Genomic DNA, 24,258 nt, shown 5'->3' with positions numbered 1-24,258 from the left:
AAGCCCGGCGGGAATCCCAGTGACATACATCCTGCCCAGCAGGGAGTCACGTCATTAGCCAGGGGGCGGGCCTATGCATTTGACCCCGTCACCGCACCGTGGCACAGGGGCATATACCTGCACCACAACGCAAACATCAAGAGTAAAACCGTCCTGAAGAAAACCCAAGGTGTTCCAGCCTCTAGAAGTCTGTTAGGTCCCACAGCACAGTTCTGCTTTGAACCAGGCATCTGCTCCCCCCTCTGGGTCGGGACCTTTTGCACATGCACGGGTGTGCCGCACACCTCTTGTGATCGCGCTTCTGTTGCCAGCCGTGCTCTGTGCTTGCAAAAACCAATTTTCTCTGAACTGCCCAAGAGCAGAACGCTCCCAGTAATGGTAAAAGGTGGTCATACATGTAAATTAACCCTCTCTGCTGCGCCCCCCTCCTGGAAAACTAGCAGGTGCAATTGTTTTCACTTGAAACTGTGCCCACTCATCCTTACATGTGAGGTATTTAAAAAGAACCTTATTATTCTATCATCATCAGGTAAGGTAGCCAGGAAGGAGCTGAGAAAGGGTACAAACCAGTCTTTCACCATGACTACAGAGAGGATCACCTGACCCTGTTCTCCTCCTCCCTTGGCTGCTGACAGATTAACTCTTTGTGGTTAGCACTTCAGCCGCTGCAGCACTACTATAGAGTCACATAGTCAATTCCGGCCCAGTTCCTCCATGCTCAAAGTGCAATAAAGCATTTTCCTTAACAAGACCCTCCTCAGCATGTTTATAAAAGGATTACAGTTAATAAAACCATTTAGGGTAGTGTGAGAGGGCTAACATGCTTTGTTACATAATAATCAGGACACAACTTTAGCTGCAGTGCTAGCCACAAAGAGTTAATTTTTTTTTAACAGAGGGAGGAACGGAAATGGGTCAGGTGATCATTTCTCTCCCCAAGACAAACTAAGCCACTCAGGTGTTTTGTTTTTTTTCAAAAAGCTCAGACATATAATCAGGGATGATCAATGAGATGCAAAAAATTCTGAGTTGATGTACATTTTTATGCAAATATATGCCGCTTCAAAATGGACCAGTCAATTTAAACCTGGGTTTAAACGGATTGGTCTATTTTCAAGCCGCATATATTTGCATAAAAATTTGCATCAATATTTGCATCCCGTTGATCATCCCTACATATATGCACAAAACATTGGGCATTGCTAATGAATGCAAATATACAATCATATGCATTCAAAATGGGAGGGTGGCCTAGAGCTTTATCTAAAATATCACGTTGTCTACTTCACAGTTATATTTTACTGAAAAAAAAGTAGTAGTATATTTATATATCATTATCATCCATCTATCCGTCTTGGTAGAACAATTTTGACAGCAGAATAGCAGGAAAATTTGAACTTTGTTTACATGGAACAATGGCGGCTCCAATAGTACATGCAGCCATAATAAAACAATGCATCTATTGAGTATGTACAGATGTTCTGATCTCACTGACCTGTGTTACTGTATCAAGATTCTATTAAAGGAAAATCTCTGAACAAAGGTGCTACATAGGAAGAGATGTATTTATAGCTCATGATGCCCTAAAGCGCACATAAACAATGCTGTGGATGAAGGGAATGTATAGTGATCTATTTGTTAATTAAGCCTTGTACTAAAAACAGAATTTTTAAAGAATGCGTTCTTATTTTTTTAAATCAGTCAAATATTAAAAAAAGGCCTCAAAACACAACTACAATATAATATTTTTGCGGGCTCGTTCACGCTGGAGCGTTTTCAGACTTTTTTCACACGCAGGCGATTTAAAAAATCGCCTGCCAAAAGCTTGTGCAATTAATGTCTATGAGAATGTTCATAGCGCGGGTTGTGCGCTGTGCGGGCAGCAAAGCAGTGCGTGGACCATTTTCGGGGTGATTCCGCCTCAATGGAAGGTATAGGAGAAAACCGCAAAACGCTCACAAAAGGAGCAGCGATTGCGTTTGCGGTTTTAAGAATAAATACTTTGTATTTATTCTTTTCCGGGTCAAAGAGTTCACTTGCTTACTTTCATCAGGGAGTGAAAAAAAGCCATCGCTATGAAAAAGCGCTTATTGAAGCGCTTTATAAAAACCGCAGCGCCCACCCAAGCGATGGGAGGAGAAAAAAAACTCCTCCAAACGCGAACGCTATAGCAAACGGAACGCAATGTGAACGAGGCCTGAAAGTTTGTAATTATTGCAAATTCATAATTTCCGGACCAATGTTATAAAATGTGGCAAAATATTTAAAGTACCGTATTTATGGTACCCATACATGGTACAAATTTTTCGATTAGATAATTTAATTCTATTATTCCGATAGATCGAATATAAAGATTTTTCCAACATGTCTGACCGAATTTTTATGGAAAAAACTGGATAATCATTCATTTTTCTTAATTGAAAAAAATGATTCTTTTCAAATTTCATTTGATTCAATCGTTTTGGTTGAATAAATGGAAAAGTAGAATATTTTTACTGTACCATTGTATGGGGACCATAAGAGGCACTTTTTTCCCCAAAAATTGGCGGGGAGGGGGGCTGTTTGAAGTCAGAGGGGGAGATTTATCAACGCATTACTGACAGTTTTTTCTTCTTAATCTGTTCTAATCAGCAGGGAGAACAGTTCTGCATGATAATAAGAACCTTCTTAAATCCTAGGTAATAGTGGCAGTTTAGCATGAATTTCTAGAGCTGCACTACAGTTAACAGAAGTGCAAATCCATCCCTAAACTGGCGCAGATTAAGAAGTGCTTGATAGTAGTTCTACAGATATAGAACTGCAAGCTAGACATAATTGCAGAGTGCAGGCTGTACATGATTTGTGATGTGCCCCTCCCACCTGCTGAATTCCTCAGTCAGAGCCTGCTGCTATCAATACAGCAGGTGTTTGGTTACCTCAGCAACAGCAATTCCCCTCACACACTGCACTGTCTGAGAGACCTTCCTAGCGCCTCCTATCTTACAACAGTTTTAGAAGGAATCTGCACTATCTAATGATTTCTTAAGATGCCTGAGACAATTCAGCACGGATTTCTAAAAACCTACTAATATTTTGTTTCAGACACTCTTGATAAATCTGGCCCAGTGTGTCTTATATGACGAAGGCCTTGCCAGGTGTCCTCCCCACAAGTTCTTACCGTTCCAGAGATGCGCGCCATGTCCTCCACTGTATACAGTCGATTCCAGCACTTTATACACTCGTCCTGCGGGTGGCCTCTGTCCTTCTTGGATCGCTGGTGCCCTCTAGCTGCGCATGGCATAAGGTCACACATAACGTGCGCAGTTAGAGGGCGCCAATGAACCCAGAAGGACGTAGGCCACACAGGACGCGTGTATACAGAGGTGAAATGCAGAAAGAGACACCGAGAGCCCAATATAGTGTAGTATGTACTGGTAATATGGGTGTGACAAAGTAATTATATGATATTAATATACTCACAAACCAGGGTTACCTTCCAGGCAAGCACTGTAAAGGCAGGTGAGGTGATTAGACCTGTCCCAATCAGGATTAAGAAGTCGCTCTATGTAGATCGGAAAAAAGGGGGGGGCAACACCACTCCACCAAGGGTGGACTTAGAACATGTACAGGCACACAGAGGCACCAAAAGGATAAAAGTCGATAAAAAGTGTAAAAGTCGGGGAAGGCCGAGGTGGATTTCCCTCCTCCAAGTAGACACAACAAACTGTTGATAGAGTTTAACCAAACATTTATTCACATACTCCATGGGCAATGTATTGTGCGTCGCCGGATCAGTCAGAACACGCAGTAAGATTTTGTAGTCAGTGTAGATGTAAATGTGGTGAGAGTAGTCAGTGTAGCTGGCAGTGTACAGACGTCAGTGTAGCTGCCTGTGAGCAGGGCCAGTTCTAGCAACAATGGGGCCCTTGGGCAAAAGTAACTTGGGGGCCCTGTCGACCCTCCCTTTGAGCCACTGTCATTGGTTACCATAGCTGGAGGGGCACCTTGGGGGCCCCCACAGGGTCTGGGGCCCTGGGGCAATTGCCCCTTTACCTCTATGGGCTTGATTCACAAAGCGGTGCTAACCTACTTAGCACGTCTAAAGTCTTTAGACGTGCTAACCAGGGTGCTAAGTAGGTTAGCACCGGATTTCTCAATTGAGAAAAACGGTGCTAACCTACTTAGCACCCTGGTTAGCGCGCCTAAAGACTTTAGACGTGCTAAGTAGGTTAGCACCGCTTTGTGAATCAAGCCCTATGGAAGCACCGGGCCTGCCTGTGAGTGTAATCAGTGTAGATGACATTGTAGTCAGTGTTAGGGCTGGTGCACACCAAGAGCGCTTCTGAGTGCTTTTAAAAAGCTTTGAAAAGCGCTTGGCTAATGTATTACATTGGGAATGAGCACACCAGAGCGTTGAACTTTTTTCCCAAACGCAAATGCGGGTCCTGCAACATTTTTTTGCTGATTTCTGAAGCAATTCGGCCTCAATGTTAAGTATAGGAATGTGGAAAATCGGGAAGCAGTAGATTTGGGCGCATGAGACAAGTGGACAAAAAGGGCGCCCCATTCACTCCCATTATAAATATCGTTTATCGGGCGCCGAACAGGGAGAAAAAGGCGCCCGAGATTATTAACGTTTTAACAAACGGCGCCCGGAGAATTTTAAGGATTTATGACTATGTTTGTGATGATTTAACTTTACAAAATCAGCCCGTGACGAATAACGTTTATAAAGATACTAAATCACTATTTATAAAACATTTCTAAAACATTATTATCCACCCCAAAAAATTAATTACATTTATTTATTTACATTTTTTATTTATTAATGTCTGTAAAACATTATTATCCATAGGGGGTCTTAGGTTTAGGCACCAACAGGGGGGTCTTAGGTTTAGGCACCAACTGGGGGGTCTTAGGTTTAGGCACCAACGGGGGGGTCTTAGGTTTAGGCACCAACAGGGGGGTCTTAGGTTTAGGCACCACCAGGGGGGTCTTAGGTTTAGGCACCAACTGGGGGGTCTTAGGTTTAGGCACCAACAGGGGGGTCTTAGGTTTAGGCACCAACAGGGGGGTCTTAGGTTTAGGCACCAACAGGGGGGTCTTAGGTTTAGGCACCAACAGGGGGGTCTTAGGTTTAGGCACCAACTGGGGGGTCTTAGGTTTAGGCACCAACAGGGGGGTCTTAGGTTTAGGCACCAACAGGGGGGTCTTAGGTTTAGGCACCAACAGGGGGTCTAGGGGTTAGGGAGAGGTACAGGGAGGGTTTTTAACAAACGTTAAAATCAGTTTCAGTTTACAAATAGGGAAGATTAACGTTTTAACAATTGCCGATCAAATACACATTATTTAGTGATTTATATATTCTTAAAACACTATTTCTAAACGAAATTCTACACAATATTTCAATAAACGATAATACTGTTTATCGTTTACACCACGCGCCCTTTTTTCCCGACGCCCTTTTTGTACGTACCCGTTCTTCGTTCTGAAAAACGCTAGATCAGAGCAATGTTCCAATCGGTTTTGTTACAGAAGCTGTTCAGTAGCAGCTGTACTGTAACAAAAAATAACAAACACTATACCAAAACGCTCCAAAAATCACTAGGCATGATTAGAAAATTGCTAGGCACGTGCCTAGAACCGCCTAGGAAAATTCTAAAAGCACTGAGCATTTGCGATTACGCTAACACTTTTTGATGTGCACTGGCCCTCACTGTGTGTAGTCCGAGTAGATGGCAGTGTAGTTAGGATAAAGAAAGTTTTGGGGGGAAAGGCCCATAAGACGCTCCAGCACATGGGTGTCACAAAAACATTCCATGGAAGGAGGAGAGGCATCTCCTGTTATTGGTAGAGATCACTGCAGCCATCACCCAGCGCATTGTGATGGCCAGAAATGACACACGGTCATTCACCCTAGAAACAGGTATGGCCATGCCCACTTTTTATTTAGTATAACTGCAATCAGGATTTTTTTCCCCTTTAATAAATCAGGCCCTTTAATGCATAGCTAGTGTCGCTGAGGCAGCTGACATCTAATATGACTTTCATATGCTTTCTATTTGCATGAGCAAATTACCTCAAAATACATCCAACTGAGACCGGATGAATGAACATCTCCCCCTTCCCTTCCTATTGACAGTATGATTCATGAACCTGCATTGAACATGAAGCAAACACGACGCTTGGGTCAGCTGATACACCTGAAGGACACTGGCAGGAAAATGCAGGGGATGCTAATGACTCTCTGGATAGATGAGACGCAGCATATTTCCAGTAAAAGGCAGATATTCAGCAAGAAATCAATGCCCTTCAAGGATATGATCACATTACAAATCACAGTTTCAAGTAAACCTTTCAGAAACCTGGGTAATAAATAGAAACTGGGTATAGAATAACAAAATTACATAATCAGATGCTAATGTCAGTGAACAGTGGCGTAGCTAAGGAGCTGTGGGCCCCGATGCAAGTTTTACAATAGGCCCCCCCAAGCACTCGATACATAAAAATTGATACGGCGCACCAAAACCTGCCAATGGCAACTACAGTGTCAGAGGTGGAAGAAGGGGATGGGGAACTGTTTGTTAATTATTACCACTATGCAAAGTATCTATAGAAGTGATTATTACCGGCACAGGACCAATAAAGAGCTAATACTGTAGTTGAGGGAGGGCCCTTTGGGGCCCCTCTGGCCCAAGGGCCCCGATGCGGTGGCTACCTCTGCACCCCCTATTGCTACGCCCCTGTCAGTGAAAAATGCATGGGTTATGTTTTACTAAAAATCTATATGCTAATAGAGGGGTACATGTCAAAATTGCCAGCGGTAGAAAGGGCACCGGAAATAGCCAATAGTAGAATATCAGAAAAATTACTGATACTGACTAGTTATTTCCGATGGTAAAATATTGATAATCCTTACTGATATTGTACTATGACCTAACCTAACCCTAACACTAGCCCTCCCTCTCGATGCCTAACACTAAACGATACCCCCTTAAATTGCCTAACCCTAAAACCCCCCTGGTGGTGCCTAATCTCACCCCCCACACACACCTATTACTAAGGACCCCCTATTAGCAGTGATTTGGGTGCCAGGGGTGCCGATGAAATAGTGCTGTCCAAACTGCCTATGGTGGCATCATATTTACCAGGGTGCCTCCAGAGCCCTTTTTACCTGTTTCGTAATAGAGAAGTGTTTACTAAAAGTAAGATGGTCATTTCCTACACAATAAATGTTTTCCACTTTTAAAGACAGATGACTGAAAACTGTGTTGAAAAATTTAACCATATGGTTGTTTCTGCCCCTTAACTGAGTTATGCTGTCTGCTTGCTATGTGCACAGATAAGACAGCTGCTCTGTGTGTTCAGTGCAGCCCAGAGAAAGCCTAAAAAGAGCAGCACCGCTCACAGAAAGCTGACAGCATGACTCATCAGAATTTAGAGGGTGAGGAGGGAGGCTGGTCAGTGGTGCAGTTCAGTCCATGCTATGGTCACATTTCCACACAAGCTGGATTGGGAAGAAGAAATATTTTGCAAAGAAACTGCAACAGTACTTTTAGTAAACACTTCTCTTTCAACATATTATAGTGAATTCATATACAAGGTGTGAATATTAAATAATGAGATTTGTTACAAAATGTTGTTTATTATATTAATTTTATAAAATAAATCATAATGACATATAGTTGAACATAATAAATAAATCATTCAAGATACTAATTTTACCCTAATTATCATAGTTTCAGCATTAGAAATGCATCTTATTCTTTACTACGTATGAAGGCTGTTGAATCTGTTGATCTGCATGGGTCACTTCCTGGTCACTGGAGATGATGTCAGAGGGGTGTGGCAGAAGAGAGGGGAGTTTCAAGTGCTTCAAATCAATCCGTCCTCGGTGTGGCTGAACTAGAAAGAGACAAGCCATGGAAGTCAACCACACCCCTTCCACACACCTACAAATCAGCCACATCCCCTGCATAGCTCACGCGCCCGTTCGCTGTAAGCATCCAACACATGAGCAGTTCTCAAAAAACTGAACTGCGAATGCCCAGGAGCTTACAGTGGCGGGTGCCTATGACAGCCGATCACGCTGATTAGCTGGCGGGGGGAGGGAGGGGGGAGAGTAAAAATAAAAAAAAAATAGGCAGGTTTATTTAAAAATAAATAACATAAATATTTATTGTAAAAAATTAAACATGGGGGGATCAGACCCCACCAACAGAGAGCTCTGTTGGTGGGGAGAAAAGGGGCAGGGAATCACTTGTGTGCTGAGTTGTGTGGCCTTGCAGCTTGGCCTTAAAGCTGCAGTGGCCATTTTAGTAAAAAATGTCCTGGTCACTAGGGGGGGTTAACACCGCAGTCCTCAAGTGGTTAAGGTTCAGAAGTAAAGTCCTGTGTGATAGCAAATAGGACAGAATATTTTGGGAATATTTTCAGAGCAGCCTATTAATGTGACTCTGGATTTACAGCAGGCAGCTCCCTGACTTGTGATATCACATGTGCAAAATGCTGAAATATTAATAAAAGGTTTGACGCACGGCGTTAATGACACAAACACGATTGTCAACAGGTCACACGGGGGGATGACACATCCAGACCCAGGAATACCTCAGCGCAGTCCTGCGGGGGGAAAACATTTTTATCCCATCCAGAGTTTAAGAGCCGGCATTCCTCTGAGTCTCAGCAGCGGCTCATATTCCCGGAACATTACTTGAGTGCTATTTCATGCGGCTGATCGCTCATTTTCTTCCCGGCTCAGCTTGCCTCGCTGCCATCTCATTTACAGTATCGGTGCAAGGAGGAGACCCGCAGTCCCTTTATAGTAGCCGGGATGGCTCTGGGAAAGTATGTCTGCAGGGTATTTCAGGTAAAGCGACAAACATGCATATACTGTACTCCAGCAGTGCCAGGGGAGTCACTGAGGTAACAGCAAACCTGAAGTGAGGAGGGGAGGAAAGGTAGCTAGCAAAAGTCCCTGTTATCAGGCAAGTCTCAACTAACTGGCAAGCCTGAGGTGGACAACGGGAGCTGTGCTTTTGAGGTTTGGTGCAGCAGAAGTGACTTACCAATCCGCTGTGCCCATGTACGGGTCACATGAGATGCCAGGACCTGTACACAGAGGACAACGGAAAGCCAATGAGAGCTACAGGAAATGTAGAAGACGGAGTCCAGAGGATTGGTAAGTTGCTTCTGCTGCATGGGGGGAGGTTAGTGCTATTTTGGGACGGTTGCGCAAGCAACCGGCAAGCACACATATCTGGAAATAGGGCAATCCCTGCTTGTCCCGGATACTGAGGACTTTTCTGTACAAACCTCAGTAGTTGGAAACCTCAGGTCCATAGACGCCACCATTCCAACGCATGGCCACTCTTCATTTTTTTGGCCACACTCCTGGCCGTGAATGAGCACATCTAGATTGTACGAATAAGGTCTGGGCATGCCTTGGTGAAAGAAATCACATGTGAATGGCTTTTTAACTCTGAGCACGAGTGTTTCATTCTGCTGGGTATGCACAGACCTTACTTACGCATGCTCAGTCCAGATGCGCTCATCTATGGCCGTTCCATTTTCAAATATGTATAGTGAGACCCTATGTGGCAGGGTGAAGGGGCCCAAACTTCTTCCATTCTCCTCTTCCACCAGCGTCCCCTTTCTGTGTTCCCGTGGCTGTATCCGCTCATCTAGACCCATAGGTCAGCATGACAGTGGGAGCTTATTTGTTCCACTTTCTCTTCAGCACAGAAAGGGGGGGAGGGGGTACAGAAAAATACAGAAAAAAAGACAGCTTGCAAAACAAAGTGTATTGGAGCACAGGAGGGGGTTATGTTGGAGAAGGAGGAAAGAAGAATGACCACGCCCCGCCAGGGGACCTATGTCTCATAGGGACCCCTGTAACATGCATACCCCTGTAAAGCCTTTCAGGGGGCTCCCCTTTCTACAGTTAGACCCCCCTGGGTGGCCAGTAGGGCACATTTTGACCCCTCCCCCCTTCCCGGTGCAAAGGGGGGGGGCATCCTCACAAGTTTGCTCCAGGCAGCAAAAAGTCTAGAACCTGCCGTGCATCCATTCACCGTTTAATGGCAAGAATCCCACCACCAAGTTATTTAAATTTACCTCTGGGGATTCTGGGTGCCATGTTTTATTTTAATCAGGTGGATTCTTACTGTTTTTTAAATGGTATACAACACACACACAGGGTTCGCGTAACACATTGTCAGTACATCAAAAGGAGATTGCAGCCGGTAACAATATACATTATACAAAATATATATAAAAGTATATAACGTTATACATTATGAAACATGTATAATATACAACCAATGTTTCATCTTGTCTTATGAGGTGTGAAAATCAGCACACACTTATCACCTCTTGGCCTTAATACAGGATGCAGCTGCATTAGTCCGGGTTGAATATCTGAAAAGGCAATGCCTCGGCAAAATTAAAATTCAAAGATAATGTTACTTTCAAGAGCAGATGATGAATCAGAAGCCAAAGAAAAAAAAGAAAAGAAAACATAGCGTAAAGAAAATGAATATTAGGCTCCCAACCACATCATCTCAGGATCATCGGGTCGGATCTCACCCCCCCCCCCCCCCTTTCCCCAGCCTTTTCTTCTAACCCTAAATTGAAGATTCAAGATAACTCCTGGTGGTTGATCTTCCAACCACCAATATTCTGCAGTGAGAGAGACCAGGAACCCAATGATGTTAAGATATATGGCCAAAAATAATGTGATGATATATACTCACAAGGGTGAGTTGCACTCCTGCAACCACTGACAGAGCCTACGGGAAATTGACTGTTCTGGCTCGATAGTCCAGGTCTGCTGTGCAGGTACTGGCTGGTCGCTCTCCATGGGTTATTGTGACACCGGGTGTCCAATTCTCAACCCCAATTCTCCAATTCTCAAAGATTAGGGTCTAATGTAAAACAAACTGTTGGAGGTGCCCAAAAGTAATTATAATCTCTAAATGGTACTGTAAGTATTATCTACTCCTATACAGTACCATTTAGAGATTAGAATATACTTTTGGGAGCCTTCAATAGTTTGTTTTACATTTCCCCTAACCAGTCATGGCAATAATATCTAGACTGCTCCGGTCCAATTTTTTTATATTTCTTTGGACAGTTTCTACTTGAGTGTGTCATGTCTTATATAGAGGAAGTGTCATATTTACTGATTGAATCCAGGATGCTGTACTTCCTGACTACTCTAGAGTTTCATGATCTCCAAGGAGCGCTATAAGAAATTTGTGAGTGTGTTTGTAGCATGGTGTCACCAAATCTGCACAGCAATAAAATTAACATTCATTTAAGTGAAAAGTTTAAAATTTTACATCAAAAAGGCTGCAGTTTCAGGCAGCCCCAAAATGTATGCAAGTACTGCACACACATAGGCGTCAACTTACTAAGGGCACTTTCACACTGGGGCGGTATGTTGCATCAAATTGGCGCACTGCTAACGCAGCCTAATGCAACCCTATGGGGAAGTTCATACTTCCCACGTTGCGGTACGCTGCACTGGAAGTTCCTAATCTAACGCTAGAGCAGAACTACGTTACCATGCAGAATCCGCGGTGACCTACGGCGATCTGTGTCGGCCCGGAAGTCATGTTAGTCTATGGTGACGTGCGGTTTTTAGAAAGTTGACGCCGCGGTGTGCATTTTTACAATACGCTTCCACGCACTTCTGCATACCCTGGATGTGGCTAGACAGGGAACACTGCATACTAAGGCAGTGTTCCCTGAAGGCCAGTTTTCAGTGTGAAACTGGCCTAAGCATTACCGCATTTGGTAATGCAGAGAACAGCTGATTTTACCGATCACCTTGCCAAATGACAATTCTTAAAACTTTTACTGCAATGAAAAGCTCTGACCAGTCGGTAACTTACACTCTCCATGTGGTAACATTGATAGATGTAGCAGACAGCCAATAGGAAGATCCAGGCAGTCGAAAGGGAGAGCCACACAGCCCTGCTTCTCATCCCATTTGGTCCGATAATCTGGAGGGTGGGACTTCAGTCCGACAGGGCAAGGGAAGGAGACATTTTGAAAAGCCTTTTTGTATCCTTTTAGATGTGAAGATCTGTATGCTGGTATACAGCAGAGCTCCCTGTGGTGGCTGCAGCACATCTAAATAGATGTCGATGATGCACTGGACAGAAAAACTCTGTCTCATGCACACCACTTGTGGGAAGACTCACAGCTTCCTGCCTGTCCGGCTCCACACCTGGTGAGACTTACCTGCAGGGCTTAGTGAACTGAAGCATGTTTGTTTGATAAATCACCAAATTTCTACCACATGCGGGACATCTTAGTGAATTAGGGAAAAAATGTAAAATACCAAATGTGGTGTTTTACCAACCTAATTTATTTTACCGGACTGCCTTTAGTGAATTTAGGCCATTGGCATCTAAAGGGTTATCATTATTTAGTGATGATGTGCTGTGAGTACAGATTGCTGGGTAAAATGTGGTTGAGTACAGATTGGTGGGTGAAATGTAGGTGAGTAGAGATTGTATTTAATACATTATATGACTTTGGGAATTCCAAGAGATCCCCAGGTGGTGTCCATAATTAGTAATTTTCTGTTAACCTTCCTGGCGGTAACCCCGAACGTAGTTCGGGGTAAGCCGCGCAGGAGGTTTTCTCAGGCCCTGCTGGGCCGATTTGAATAATTTTTTTTTTTGCTGAACGCAGCTAGCACTTTGCTAGCTGCGTCAGCACTTCGATCGCCGCTGCCCCGCGCTCGATCGCCGCTATCCGCGTCGCAACACAGCCCCCCCCCCCTAGACCCCTGCGCTGCCTGGCCTATCAGCGTCAGGCAGCGGCAAGGGGTGGATCGGGACTCCCTTAGACGTCACGACGTCCATGACGTCGGTGACGTCATCCCGCCCCGTTGCCATGGCGATGGGGGAAGCCCTCCAGGAAATCCCGTTCTTTAAACGGGATTTCCTGATCGCCTATCGCCGGAGGCGATCGGCGGGGCTGGGGGGATGCCGCTGAGCAGCGGCTATCATGTAGCGAGCCCTCGGCTCGCTACATGATATAAAAAAAAAAAAAAAAACGGCTGCGCTGCCCCCTGGCGGTTTTTAATATACCGCCAGGAGGGTTAATGAGCAAACACAGCACGGAGATGGTTTTCTGCAGGATTCAGTGACTGATTGCAGCTCTGTAAGCACAGTAGACAACATTTTTCTTCACCAAAAAGACTGGTATGAATTGATGAAATGCCATATCCATTTAATGACAGCGCCTAGCAGCTCCTCGTGTACTCTGAGCTGGGGTGGTCTTGTGATTTTTTCCACAGATGACATTACTGTAGGACAAAGGCAAATAATACAACTGTATAAGCAATAAAAAGTAGGAAAATAAGTTTTGTATGTTATGCCATATTGTAGTTCCAGATTAGCAGAAAGTTCGTAAATTAGGGTCTTTCTTTTGAGAGGCTGTCATGAGCTACAAGCGGCAAAGAGAGCCACATGGGAGTTATGCACCACTGCAGAGTCGGATTTATGGAAGGGCCACAAAGGTCCTGGTCTTGGTTGGCTGCATGCCAAAGGGCACCTGGACATGAAGGAGGTGATGCTACATATGAAAGAGCATGGTGAAAATGGAGAGGAACACATGAAAAAGGAAACTGATGCTCAAGGGAGTTGTTTATGAAACAAAGGGGTTGCTGTACGTGGATGATACACATGGAAGAGGAGGTGGCATGTGGAATGGGAGGGGCACTGCTGTAGGTGGATGATACACATATAGGAGGAGGCGGCATGTGGAATGGGAGGGGCACTGCGGCACTAGAAAGGGTCACAACATACTTGGCCAAGGTGCACAAAAAGTTTAAGTCCGGCCATGCATGACTGGTTGGGAATCGTTATTTTCTAGTTGGTAGATGTCTTGCTTGTGGCTTGTGGTGGTAACAACTTCACGGTCCTCAGCAGCCAGAACTGAATGACTCCTATGGAATTTTTTTTCTTGAGCCCCACCTAAGTAAAATCTATTTATAGGTGTTTAACAAATGATTACATAAACTTACTCCAAATTAAATAACAGAGAATTTTACGTAGATGACCCGAGTGATGTTTTAACTTGATCTTCCTTGTATTACAACATGCATGTATAATGGCTCCTTAGATTTGTGTAATAAAGTTGGATCAGGGCTATGGAATGGAAAATATGCCACAAACACAGTGAATAAATTTAGAGATGCATGAACACACATGAAAGTTACAGGTGAGAGAGGAGAACGTCATGTGTTTTTGGGAAGAGCGGCAAACACCCACGCAGGATGCAGAAAGAAGGAAAATACGAGGCCTGCATTGAAGAGGCTAAAATGTACATCCCGATCATTGTGAAATACGCAAACACACTTGTGATCAGGTCCCTCTGGAATAGTGGAGATGAAAAAGATAGAGCTAAACAACACTTTCCAACCGATCATAGATGAAGGACGCTGAAACAGGTGTGACCTAAATGAAGTCCAGATCACATGTGTTTCTTACTAGTACTGGTACTGCTTTTACTGTATGTGAGCGATGTAATCTTATGAAATAAAGTTTACAGACAGTTCATTTAAAGGAAATCTGTATTAAGAAAAAATGCCCCTGGCAGGTACTCACCTCGGGAGAGGGAATCCTCTGGATCTTATCGAGGCTTCCCCCGTCCTCCTCCATCCCACGGTGGCAGCGATACAGCTCCCCGAATGGAGGGGATGTAAATATTGACCTTCCCGGATCCAGCACAGGCGCAGTAGCGGCTCCGAAATAGGCTGAAATAGCTGATCCCTGTCGAGTCCGCTCTGCTGCGCAAGATTGGCTATTTCTGTCTATTTCCGAGCGGAGAGCCGCAACAGCCCCACCCGCTGGAACCAGGGAAGGTAAATATTGCACAGCCTGACAAATTGTCGGCTGTGCCTTCCGAGGGGCAGACAGAGACCACTGTGGGACAGAGGAGGACGGGGGAAGCCTCGATAGGATCCAGAGGCTTTCCCTTACCAAGGTGAGTAACCCCAGGGGCATTTTTTTTTGATACAGAGTTTCATTTAAGCAAAAAAAAGTGATATTTGAGGGTAACAATATTTGAAAAAGAGTTTGTAAACCCACATCAACTAAACAATATCATTACATGGTGGTTCACTTTAAACAGGACTCTTCAGCACCTACATGGTGCCTCATAGCTCCAGATATCAGTGTGGCTATTTTTGTAATTATTATAGTCCGTGCCAGCACAACTGTAACTCAGGTGCCGGTGAAAGCGGACCCTGAATTATGCCCCCCCCAAAGTTGGTACGACTCAGAGGGGGGAAAGTATTTTATGCCGCCAGAAATTTTAGAGGCATCAGGGTAAGCTGTCATTTGGCTCGCCCTGCGCCCATCTGATGGGTGGTCCACTAACCCGGCCTCAAAACTCAAAATTTAACAGGGTAATATAGTCCAGAAACCACAAAAGTATCTTGCAGGGAAAAATGCTTCAACTTTTATTGTAACTATACATATAAATATATAGTTGAATCATAAATCTTCATGTAAATCATTAAACATGCAATGTTACAACAAATCTCCATGTTAATCACATATAATGTAATGGCTTGGAGTAACAGGATTTAATAATCAGGCAACAACAACACCAGCTCATATACAGAACATCAAGGGAGCATGGAGCTATAAGCAAAAATTACAAAACTTTATTATTGTATCGCAAGTAGTACCAAACCATACCAAACCATATATCGCAATTAGTACCATTTACATAATGACACAAGTAAAAACATCCCACCCATAAAAACCAGCCATGGTCAGAAGAGCCCATTTCCATTTCCGGTACAATTCAGCATACCGTCATACCGAAATTCCGCATACCGGCACATTCCGGCGGTATTCCGCATGTATTTTCCGTAACTTTTATCCGGACTTCCGTAATTTTCAAATGATTGTGTCTATGTTGTCTATTGTCAATAAAGTTGTTGTATATTGTGGAAACGTGATTGAAAAGTGTACTTTCGTAAATTTCAGCCTTTTTTTACGGAAATGCTGTTTTTTTATATGCGCACTGTGTGGGGGGTGGCGCCCAGACGGAATTTCGAGTCCATGAGCTTGTTGTCATGATTGGTCAACTCATTCTGCATCTCTTGATTTGTCAATTCATTCCGATTCCGATTTTGCCGGAATTCCGCATTATTCCGTATTCCGGTTTGACGTTTCCGGATTCCGCGGAACCATGTGGAAACCCCAATTCCGGCGGAATTTCGGTATTTTAGCTTCCGCGGAATTCGGAAGCTCATGCCTGATAAAAACATATGGACCTATCAGTATTAAATGAACGCACACGCAGCAAAAGCAATTGATACAACACCAGTGGAGGCTGTGCTTAGCCAGGGGAAAGGGTTCATTTGTAGGTGGAGCTTAATCTGGGGCATGGCGCCCCACAAGACCAATGGCACTCCAGGCAATGGGCTGGAATGCCTTTGCATAACAACAGCCCTGTCTGACCTAGATGGAGTACACCTATGGGTATTAAAGGATTTTAGTTCAGTTATCAATTAACTATATCTCTATTTGTGATCCTCTTTCAAGTGGGTCGAAATATTCCCCTTATTCAAGGAGGTAAAACAATTTGAGCCAGAAAACCATAAAAAAGTAAGTTTAACATCAGTTGTGTGTAAAACACTTTGAAGGCGCTATACAAAATATAGCACGGAATAATCTCAGCAGCATGAGTTTACTAAATCAGAAGGGGGGGGGGGGCATTGAAGAAAGAGCAATCCTATCGCTGAATGTCCATGTAAGTAAGGGTGGAGGTGGGTCCCCCAGTAAAACTTTGATGGGGGCCCCCAATGTTTACACCCTTTTCCTTGCCTACCCCTGGAGACCCTCATAGCTTGGGGCCCATCTCACAAGGGCTTCATAAATCCAGTGTGGACATCATAATCTTCACACCCATAATAAGTGTGGCCACAAAACACCTGATCTGTAGGATGGACCCCTTTATCAGAGGGAGTGAAGTAGCAGGGGATGATCAATAAACTGGTGCAGCTGGTATTTTTTTGTTTTGTTTTTGATTTTGCAAAAATGTATGAAGCACAACATAGTCCGTTGAGCTGTACAGAGTAAGAAACAAACATGAGGTACATACAGGGCCGGATTTACCATAAGGCACAGTAGGCACATGCCTACAGGCGCCGGATGATGGAGAGAGGGCTCACTCTGCTCCTTGAGTGCCTCCCTCCCTCCTTCCCTATGCAGAATCTCCTGAGTGGAGTGTAAATGAGCTACCTAATACTAAGGGGCATCTGCAGCTACCTATGATGGCCAAGGGAAAAGTAACAGCTGGGCCCACCAGCTTACTTGCGGTGTGGTTTGGTGGGGATTTCTAGGTTCATGGAGGGCGAAGTCTAGGGTGCCAGGATAACTGTGCCTATAGGCTCCTGTGATGTAAATCCAGGCCTGGGTACACATTAAAGTGGTCTGAAAGTCAGCATTTCTACTTTGCTCTAAAGATTCCTCAAAGCTTTAAAGTTACTGTCCCAGAATTTTTAGCAGAACATCACTGAAATGGTTAAAAAAAGCACCTTGTCCTGCTATTCAGCTTCAAATCCGCGTCCAAACTGGAGATAACAGTATCTTTGTTTACATTCCAACGTTGAAATGTGTGTGTAACAAGTAAAAAACACTTTCTGAGAAGCTGTCTCTGCTTCAGGCAACAGCTCGTTCGAAGTTTTTAATATATAATAAAAAGCAGTTAGAATAAAATACAATGGCAGCTTTCAGGGCAAGAAAAACTACACTTTGGAAACTTGTAATTTCTAGACAGACAATATTACTTGTACGCAAAAGCAAATATGATTATTGTATGAATAATAAAAAGTAGGAAAACACATTTTTATTGAATGTTCTGTCAGAGTTTCAGACCACTTTAACACAGACAATGGTATGTACAAAATATACACACTGGTACGTAATACAGAATTGGTAGATATAGTAATTATAGTGACAAATGTTACATGACAAACAAAATGTATAGAAAATACACAGAGAGCTCTGACCTAGCGCGCTTATCTAAAGGAATAGGGAGGAAACAAGAGGTGGAAGTAATATATTACATGCAGACCTAGAGGCAGTGCATTTTTAGCATATATAATTTCAAATAATATATTTTTTTAAATGCATATAAAATTACACCAAAACTGTGACTTTAAAATGTTTTTAAAGGGAATGTCCAAGCAAAATAAAAAAATTAGTTTCACTTACCGGGGGCTTCTCCCAGCCCCATGCAGCCATCCTGTGCCCTCGTAGTCGCTCACTGTTGCTCCAGTCCCCAGCTGGCAGCTTACCGACCTCGGAGGTCGGCGGGACGCATTGCATACATTTTTACGCATTCCCGCTAGTGCAGGAACATTAATACATACATTTTTACGCATTACTGGTTCAATGCGTAAAAATTTACGCATTGAACCAGTAACGCGTAAAAATGTATGCGTTAATGTTCCTGCACTATCGGGAATGCGTAAAAATGTACGCAATGCATCCCGCCGACCTCCGAGGTCAGAAAGCTGCCAGCGGGGGACTGGAGCAGCAGTGAGTGACTACGAGGGCACAGGATGGCTGCATGGGGCTGGGAGAAGCCCCAGGTAAGTGAAACCCATTTTTTTTTTTTGCTTGAACCTTCCCTTTAAGTGTTGAAACTACTCACTTATGAAAGGAAGAAAACAAATATATAAAAAATATATCATTTATTATAAATCACCAATTATAAAAAAAGGAGTAATTTCCATTAAAAACCAGGGCCCTGACTCCAAACAACCAGGAGAATAAGAACTTGACCAATGCGAACCATATAGCAACAAATGTTCAAAAAACTTTTTAGCTGGAGCTCTCAGCACAAAAAATCTATTCCATGTGGACCACAATACTGTTCACAATTCCCAAAGTAGTTGTTATTCACAATGGATGGAGATTCCGGAAGAAAACAATTAAGTGTATTTTTTTTGTGTTGTTTACTTTATAGAAAAATACAGGTTAACCAGTTAGCATTTTGGATAAGAAGCCTTCCCTCGTAAACCCAGCTTAAACCGGAATGTAAGTGCATGACTGGTCTCCACACTCCATAACTGTATGTTTATATTTGCTCCAAACTACCCTGCTATTAGCTCCCATGGCTACATGCATGCTTCACACTGCAGGAGTCATGTTCACATGTTACACTATTCACAGGTGAGTGTGCTAGACGTTAACATACCGAGAGGAGATCCTGTTAATAGAAATGGTATATTTGTATTATGTGTATAGTCAAAAATATGAGAGGAAGGCAGAATGTAATTTAAAGAGGCACTGATAGCCAAACTATGCCGGAAAAAAACAACACATATGTAAGTAGATAAATACTTGCTCTACTTACATAACAGATGTATTGTACTGTCCACGTTTTGATTTCAGTTAAATCTTTATAGTAAAATGCAGATGCTTCTGTTCGTGGCAGGGGGCATCTTGGTTCCCACATGATGAAGCCAAGCCTGCTGTCATTTCCTCCTTTACTTCCCTATAGCATCCTCACATCTCCCCCAGCCATTTCCCCTCCTCCCGCACTATTACTGAGCACAGCAGGGAGGAATAAAGGCAGCACACACAGGCTCTCCTCATTATGGTCCCAGGCACTTTAGTTCCCACCGGCGGCAGTGCAAAATGTATAGACGGTAACTAAAGTGTCTGGGACCATAAGGAGGAGAGCCTGTGCGTGCTGCCTTTATTCCTCCCCGCTGTGCTCAGTAATAGTGCATACCTCCCAACTTTTTGAGATGAGAAAGAGGGGCACTTAGGCCATGCCCCCGCCACACCCCTGATCACGTCCCCGCCACACACCTAGTCATGAATATCATAAAGATTTCATAAGAAAAATATGTTGTTTTCTAACTCAAACAACACTGGTCCTTTCTATCTTGGTTCTATTAGAAATATATCTTATATATTTATATATTATATATTTAATAATTTAAAGGATGTGAATAAAGTTTAGAGTCAATAAAATACATTTTTCAGTAGAGGAATACATGTATATTTACATAGAAAGAGGTACAAAGTCCTGAAAGAGGGACAAATGAGGAGGAAAGAGGGACAGAAGGTTCCCAAAGATGGACTGTCCCTCCAAAAGTGGGACAGTTGGGGAGTATGATAGTGCGAGGAGGAGGGGAAATGCTGAGGGAGATGTGAGGATGCCATAGAGGAGTAAGGTAGGAAATGACATCAGGATTAGCTTCATCCTGTGGGAGACTGCTGGGAGGAGGACCAGAAGATGAAAAAAACCCTCCCGGCATGCAATGCAACTTATCTTTTACGGCTGATGTACCAATTAAATGGGCACTACGGCGAAACATTTAAAATGTAAAATATGTGCAAACATAGATAAATAACAAGTATGCTTTTTCCAGAGTAAAATGAAGCATAAATTACTTTTCTCCTATATTGCTGCCACTTACAGTAGGTAATAGAAATCTGACAGAAGTGACAGGTTTTGGACTAGTCCATCTCTTCACGGGGGGATCCTCAGCAAGGCTTTTATTATGTATAAAGATATTCCCTAAAAAGCATTTAAATAGTGATGCTGGCCAGCTTCCCTGCTCGCTACACAGTTTTTTGCCAGTTGGAGGGAGCAGCTGCCATTCACTAAGTGCTTTTGAAAATAAATAAATCCCTGAGAATTCCCCCTTGAAGAGATAAACTAGTCCAAAACCTGTCACTTCTGTCAGATTTCTACAACCTACTGTAAGTGACGGCAACATAGGGAAAAGTAATTTATGGCTCATTTTACTCTGGAAGAAATGTACTTCTTATTTGTTTATGTTTGCACATATTTTAAATTTTACAATTTTTTTGCCATAGTGCCCCTTTAACCACCCTGGCGTTCTGATTAAATCGCCAGGGTGGCTGCGGGAGGGTTTTTTTTAAATTAAAAAAAAAACTATTTCATGCAGCCAACTGAAAGTTGGCTGCATGAAAGCCCACTAGAGGGCGCTCCGGAGGCGATCTTCCGATCGCCTCCGGCGGCAAGGAATAACACGGAAGGCCGCAATGAGCGGCCCTCCGTGTTTCGCTTCCCTCGTCGCCATGGCGACGAGCGGAGTGACGTCATGGACGTCAGCCGACGTCCTGACGTCAGCCGCCTCCGATCCAGCCCTTAGCGCTGGCCGGAACTGTTTGTTCCGGCTACGCTGGGCTCGGGCGGCTGGGGGGACCCTCTTTCGCCGCTGCACGCGGCGGATCGCCGCGCTGCAGCGGCGATCAGGCAGCACACGCGGCTGGCAAAGTGCCGGCTGCGTGTGCTGCTTTTTATTTGGTGGAAATCGGCCCAGCAGGGCCTGAGCGGCAGCCTCTGGCGGTGTTGGACGAGCTGAGCTCGTCCAGACCGCTCAGCAGGTTAAGCGCTGGAGGACATGAAGATTGTGGCAGTGTTAGAATAAAAAAGTAAGATTGATTATGAACTTTGGAATTGCATGTTTAGCATTCAATTTATCTATATAACAGATGGAAATAGAGAATTGATTATGTATTTAATGCCTATCAGTTACTCTGTAAGTTTAAAAACATAGTTTACCAGTATATTATGCTGCCATAATGGTCTAACTTCAGTAGAGAAAGAGCATATAGTGTGAGGAACTCATTATGGAGGATAAACAGCCTCTTGGCCTCCTCTTATTGGGTCTTACTACTGCCTGATATGCATCAGCTTGCTTTGTAATGTCTGGATTCTGAATAAAGTTATCAAGTGATTTTTAGGAATGGCCAAACAGTTTGTCAGACTAACTGTTCAAGGCAAACAATGGGCATTCGCCAGCTCGTGCTGAGCACGAATGCTACAACAAGTTTGCACACGCCCTATTCTTTACCATAGTGCCATTTTTTGACCCTTCACCTTGAAGTCAGTTGGGGGCAGGGGCGTTTCTAGGGTCCCTGGAGATCAGTGGCACCTGTGGGCACCAGGAGGGGAGGTACATGGCAAAAAAATGGGCGTGGCCATGTGGTGAGTGGGCGTGGCCATGGGTGGGGCCAAATGTACATGAACTTAGCAGCGGTGTAAGCTACGGATAACGGGCCTGCCCATCGAAATATTGGACGGAGCCCCCTGTCCTTTATTTCGATCATTTACAATCAGTATAGGCATAGATCAAAGATGTATACGCACATACAATTTTGATTGGTCAATCACTGACCCCCAATTTCCCACCCCTGTGCAGTAAGTGGGCCAACAGACAATGAATTTTATGAACAGAGCTAAAATTGGCTAATCAAAATTGTATGTGTGTGCCAGGCTTTACAGCTAATACTGTACATACTGAAAGTAGCAGGGATCAGCATACAATACAGCTGGTTTACAATCAATAAAGGCAGAGAGTAACACCTTACACTGTACACACTGGAGGTAAATCAGCACACAGTGCAAGCACTAGAGAACAGCGTATACTGTACATACTGTAGGCAGCAGAATTCAGCACACTGCAGCTAGCGTGCCAAAAATATGACGATCACGTTGTGTGGCGTGCTTATCGCGCCGCACCAAAAAATGGGTGGGCCATGGACCAGAATATAGGTGTGGTAACGGGTGGAGACAAATTTACATGAACCTAGCAATGGTGGGACATCAGATTAGGACAGTGGTGGCGAACCTTTTGGAGGCCGAGTGCCCAAACTGCAACCCAAAAGTCACTTACCGGTATCTTTCGCAAAGTGGCAACAGCAATTTAAACTAAATACTGTACAAACGTTTTAACTCATACATGAACATTATGGAAAATCCAAGTTGAAAATAAACTGTGAAGATAAACAATTTCATCCATCCTACTCCTGAAAAATGTATTCAATTTTTTAGAACCTCCCAGTTTTATTTTCTGTTTTAAAACGCTAAAAAAGTAGGTTTAATGCTATTGTCTCATATGATAAGGATTCAGCTTTTCCCATAGTCTCGCAGTTAGCAATCATGTGACCCCCAACAAGACATATTCAGCAATCATGAGGCCCCCAACAAATCAGGAGGCCCCCAACAAGACAAATTCAGCAATCATGAAGCCTCCAACAAATCATGAGGCCCCCAACAAGACAAATTCAGCAATCATGAGGCCCCCAACAAGACAAATTCAGCAATCATGAGGCCCCCAACAAATCATGAGGCCCCCAACAAGACAAATTCAGCAATCATGAGGCCCCCAACAAATCATAAGGCTCCCAACAAGACACATTCAGCAGTCATGAGGCACATAAATAGACAGCATTTCACATAAATAGGCAGAATGCCCCCTTAATATGGTAGCCCCCCCAAGTTAGGTAGTGAGTGACAGGGACCCCCAGGTTAGCTAGTGAGTGACAGGCGCCTCCAGTTAGGTAGTGAGTGACAGGGACCCCGATAGTGAGTGACAGGGAGCACCTTTAGGTAGTGAGTGAGTGCCAGGGAGCCCCTTTAGGCAGTGAGTGAGTGCCAGGAAGCCCCTTTAGGCAGTGAGTGAGTGCCAGGGAGCCCCTTTAGGCAGTGAGTGAGTGACAGGAAGCCCCTTTAGGCAGTGAGTGAGTGACAGGAAGCCCTTTTAGGCAGTGAGTGAGTGACAGGGAGCCCCTTTAGGCAGTGAGTGAGTGACAGGGAGCCCCTTTAGGCAGTGAGTGAGTGACAGGGAGCCCCTTTAGGGAGTGAGTGAGTGACAGGGAGCCCCTTTAGGGAGTGAGTGAGTGCCAGGGGAGCCCCTTTAGGGAGTGAGTGAGTGCCAGGGGAGCCCCTTTAGGGAGTGAGTGAGTGCCAGGGGAGCCCCTTTAGGGAGTGAGTGAGTGCCAGGGAGCCCCTTTAGGGAGTGAGTGAGTGACAGGGAGCCCCTTTAGGGAGTGAGTGAGTGCCAGGGAGCCCCTTTAGGGAGTGAGTGAGTGCCAGGGAGCCCCTTTAGGGAGTGAGTGCGTGCCAGGGAGCCCCTTTAGGGAGTGAGTGAGTGCCAGTGAGCCCCTTTAGGGAGTGAGTGAGTGCCAGGGGAGCCCCTTTAGGGAGTGAGTGAGTGACAGGGAGCCCCTTTAGGGAGTGAGTGAGTGACAGGTAGCCCCTTTAGGGAGTGAGTGAGTGACAGGGAGCCCCTTTAGGGAGTGAGTGCCAGGGAGCCCCTTTAGGGAGTGAGTGAGTGACAGGTAGCCCCTTTAGGGAGTGAGTGAGTGACAGGGAGCCCCTTTAGGGAGTGAGTGAGTGACAGGGAGCCCCTTTAGGGAGTGAGTGAGTGCCAGGGAGCCCCTTTAGGGAGTGAGTGCGTGCCAGGGAGCC

At 44.4% G+C, this 24,258-nt stretch overlaps 1 long non-coding RNA gene across 1 annotated transcript in view; it reads right to left on the bottom strand.

The window, feature by feature from the left end:
- Positions 1 to 7,664: 7,664 nt before the first annotated feature.
- The window catches only part of LOC137533085 (uncharacterized), a 90,239-nt gene continuing 73,645 nt past the window's right edge, over positions 7,665 to 24,258 (bottom strand). The window contains exon 3 of the long non-coding RNA XR_011024133.1: positions 7,665 to 7,884. This is a non-coding gene — a long non-coding RNA (uncharacterized lncRNA). The remainder of the gene's footprint in view (positions 7,885 to 24,258) is intronic.

This window comes from Hyperolius riggenbachi, chromosome 9, assembly GCF_040937935.1.
Source record: "Hyperolius riggenbachi isolate aHypRig1 chromosome 9, aHypRig1.pri, whole genome shotgun sequence".
In the NCBI taxonomy this organism is placed as follows: Eukaryota; Metazoa; Chordata; class Amphibia; order Anura; family Hyperoliidae; genus Hyperolius; species Hyperolius riggenbachi.
Note: the sequence above shows the minus strand (reverse complement) of the source record. Positions and strands in the feature narration are given on the sequence as shown.